Genomic DNA, 3,914 nt, shown 5'->3' with positions numbered 1-3,914 from the left:
TACGCCGCGAAAATCCACTAGAGAAACACCCTTCTCCATGACTTACGGGGCTGAGGCGGTGATACCTTTAGAATCTGAGTTTCCCACGTTAAGGACGAGTTTTTTAGCCCGAAAAATAACTATGGCCTCCTGGAAAAAAGCCTGGATCTGGTTAAGGAAAGGCGAGAGGCCGCCATGGTCCAAATGGCTTATTATCAGTAGAAGCTCAAACGAGAATATGATGCTTATGTGAAGCTGAGGCCACTAGCGCTTGGGGATTTGGTGTTAAGGAAAGTCATGGGTACTGCCAAAAATTCAGCATGGGGTAAGCTAGCACCAAATTTAGAAGGATCATATCAGATCATTTCTGTAACGGGCATAGGGTCATATTGCTTAGCTGATCTAGATGAAAAAATTGTACAACGCCCTTGGAATATAAACAACCTACGAAGGTATTATTATAAATTTTAATTTCCCCTGAAATGTAGAAAATTAATGAAATATGAATGGAGAAAATTTGAAACATATGTAGGATTTCAGATGGTGACATGTCAGCCTTATTGACACTAGAAAAGGAGGAAAGATAACTTATAGTTAATTTCAAAAGGATCACTTTGAAAAGCTTGTAACTGACTCTTGATGCCAGTAATGTACCTTTGTCCTAATCCACCTCCATAATGTGGGCACACTACTCAGCTACTGCTGACTAGGATTGTGTATTATACATATATGCTCATTATGATGGTTCCTTTGGATGCAAATTATATTCTCAGGAATATTGGTTTGAGCATTATAACTCATGTTTCGCCTTCACCAACTTGGTTACAGCACCCTCTCAGTTGGAGCAAGTTTTGAGAGAGCAAATAGCTGAGGGACAACCACAGACTCATAGACCCTGGAAAAAGATAATTGTTATTGTTGAGGGGATCGATATCAAGGTCAGTTGGCAACTTGAGAAACTTGTTATTCATACTATGGGACTCCCACTAAAATTTAATATGATCTTGATATTTTGCACCATCTACATTGCGGTATCATCTGTAATTGTATCATGAATATAAATTTTGTTCTACTTATATTTCTCGTTTATAGTCCAAGGCTAACTATGGAGCACAAAGTTGATGCATAGGAACCCTTGCTATGTTGACATATATATGGTTGACGTGATTCAATGAGCATCGTCAAATTTAGTTGTCGTTAAGTAGTGTGGCCTTGTGGACTTATGTCGGTTTTCTTGGGTTAGCCAAATTACACATTGATGGAGCTTTAAACTTTGAGATCAATGTTTTTGATCAGTGATAAACCCACACATGAATTCTATGTTTGCTCTCTAAGTACTCTATTAGATCCAACATTGGGGAGGATTTAGTAATGATAAAGCAGAAAAGCCAATGTATGTGTTACTGTTACAAAACATCATTGTCATGCTGCTGTTATTATGTTCATCATTTGGTTTAGCTTTTCTTCATTTGTAGAGTAGTCTTCAAGGAATAAGTAGCAGTTATGTTTTAAATGGGATTAAATCTTTGGCGTGTGTATATATATATTATATTATATATATATATATATATATATATATATATATATATTAATCTTTCTATATAATTGTTTTCTCTTGGAAGTGTCGATATGTAGTTGAGCAGAACTAATTTTGAAGTCTGAGTTGTATTTAATGTCACCGAAACTTGTGTTTATTTCAGGACCTTATTCAATACTTGAAATACACTTGCCCTACTCATCTTTATGCAACCTCAATATCACCACCAACTGCAGAACAAATAATATCTGCAATAAGGGTTATTCTCAGAGAGGATGGGACCAGTAGAGGTTTGATTTTTTTTTTTTTTAACTTTTAGTGTATTTACTTTATCAGTATCCAAAGCTTACTCCTGCTTTATAGGATGACAACTTAATGAGCTTTTGTTTCTTTGCAGGTGCCCAAAAACTTGCTAGGATACAAAAAAATAGCAATTTTTTCAGGTCAGAACTGCAGAAAATGGGTTTTGAGGTTCTTGGTGATAATGATTCTCCAGTAATGCCAATTATGCTTTACAATCCAGTAAGAATCCCTGCCTTCTCACAAGAGTGCCTCAAGTAAAATGTGAGTCCATCCATCCTGGATATGGTCCCTGATTATGGATTTTTCTAACTGTCTATGTCGATATTAAATGATGCTGTTGCAGGTGGCTGTTGTGACAGTGGCATTTCCAGCAACCCCACCACTGTTGGCAAGGGCTCGTATATGCATATCTGCTTCTCATACTAAGGAAGACCTCATCCAAGCATTGGAAGTAAATTCTAATATAAGTTTTTCCTCTTTTGTTTTTGTACTAGAGGTTATTTTAGTGTGTATTCTTGTCATTGATTCTCATTTCCTAGGTGTGTCACTTTCATATACGAGAGTTGCAAATGCATTCTTTTCAATGAGAGAGAGAGAGAGAGAGAGAGAGAGAGAGAGAGTTACATGGATGTGTAGCACCCTAGATGCATATTCAAGCTAATTATTTGGACATCCTAAAGATTATTTAAACATATTTCAATGCCCAGTATACCACAGTATTAGACTATCAGCACATTCTTCCATGTCTTTACTATTTGCCCCAGGGAGTAAAAGTGATAGAAGAAGGATGATAATTGTTATATTACATAGGTATCTTGTCATTTTGTTCAATGAACTCTCAACCATTTGGACATCCTAAAGATTATTTAAACATAATTCACTACCTAGTCGACCATCAGCACATTCTTCCATGTCTTTACTATTTAGTATTTACCCCAGGGAGTAAAAGTGATAGAATAAGGATGATAACTGCTATATTACATAAGAACCTCGTCATTTTTTCTAATAGACTCTCCAAATTCAACGGACAACTTCTGTTGTCTATGAGAAATTATGATGCTTTTGTAATTCTTTTGTTGTTAAATCCTGTTGAGACTTTTTTTTCTTTTCCAGGTTATCAGTTAGGTTGGTGATCTGATGGGAATAAAATACTTCCCTGCTGAACCCAAGAAGCAGCAGGAAGAGGGGAAGATGCTAAGGTTGGAATGAGAGAAATCTTTTTGCCTAGATTGTCAGCTACAAGCAGCAACAGGAAAGGTTGGTGAAGCTGGAGTGTGAGAAAAAATCTTTTTCCTTGATAGTCTGTTTTGTAGAGAAAGTATGAACTTTCATTCTATTTTGGCCGGATACAGCTTCTTGTAGATACAGTGTGAGCTATCAGCAGTCTGTCAAATGCTAAGTTTTGCAAGTTTTGATTCACCCTTTGCTTCAAGTGCAGAATAGATCTCATGATGATGATTTCCAAAATTCTTGGTTGTCTTTTTTTTTTTTTTATACAATTCCTGTTCTCTAAGCTATGTATGTTGGACTGCAATGATGGTTTTGAATCATAGGCCTAAACTATGCAGGAGTATCTATATTCACCACCACCAATGTATTCAAGTTTACAAATTTGGAGTTCCCACATTGTGATCACAGTGTTATTGCCATCTTTTTCAGTACTAATACTAATACTTTTGCTTTATGGTGGATAAATAAGTTGGGTTAAGGCATCCACTGATTTATGTTGATTTCTTAAACATAAATCAGATTCGTGAGTTGGTGGAATTGCCTTTTAAGGCATTCACAGCTTTTTGAAAATATTGGAGTGAAGCCTCCCAAGGGAATTTTGCTATATGGGCCTCCTGGTATTGAAAAGACACACATAGCAAAGGGTATTGTTTTAGTTTTTTTTTTAAATACTTATTTCAACGGTTTTAAACTGCTGAAATTTATTTCAAGACAACATATATTTCAACAGTTTTCAATAATATTTCGACGTTTAATAACTGTTGATAAAGGTGAATCACATTTTTCGACGGTTACATAGGGTGTAGAAAAAAAGTTTCGACATAGTTTTTAGTAGTGGTTCTCAACGGTCACTTAAACCGTCGAA

General features: G+C 35.9%; 1 pseudogene; it reads left to right on the top strand.

Annotated features, from left to right (window-relative positions):
- The first annotated feature begins 276 nt into the window (after positions 1-276).
- LOC142640064 (long chain base biosynthesis protein 2b-like) lies at positions 277-3,374 on the top strand (annotated as a pseudogene).
- Positions 3,375-3,914: the final 540 nt, after the last annotated feature.

The sequence above is a fragment of the Castanea sativa genome, chromosome 6 (genome assembly GCF_040712315.1).
Source record: "Castanea sativa cultivar Marrone di Chiusa Pesio chromosome 6, ASM4071231v1".
Lineage (NCBI taxonomy): Eukaryota > Viridiplantae > Streptophyta > Magnoliopsida > Fagales > Fagaceae > Castanea > Castanea sativa.
This window is presented reverse-complemented; position numbering and strand designations above follow the sequence as displayed.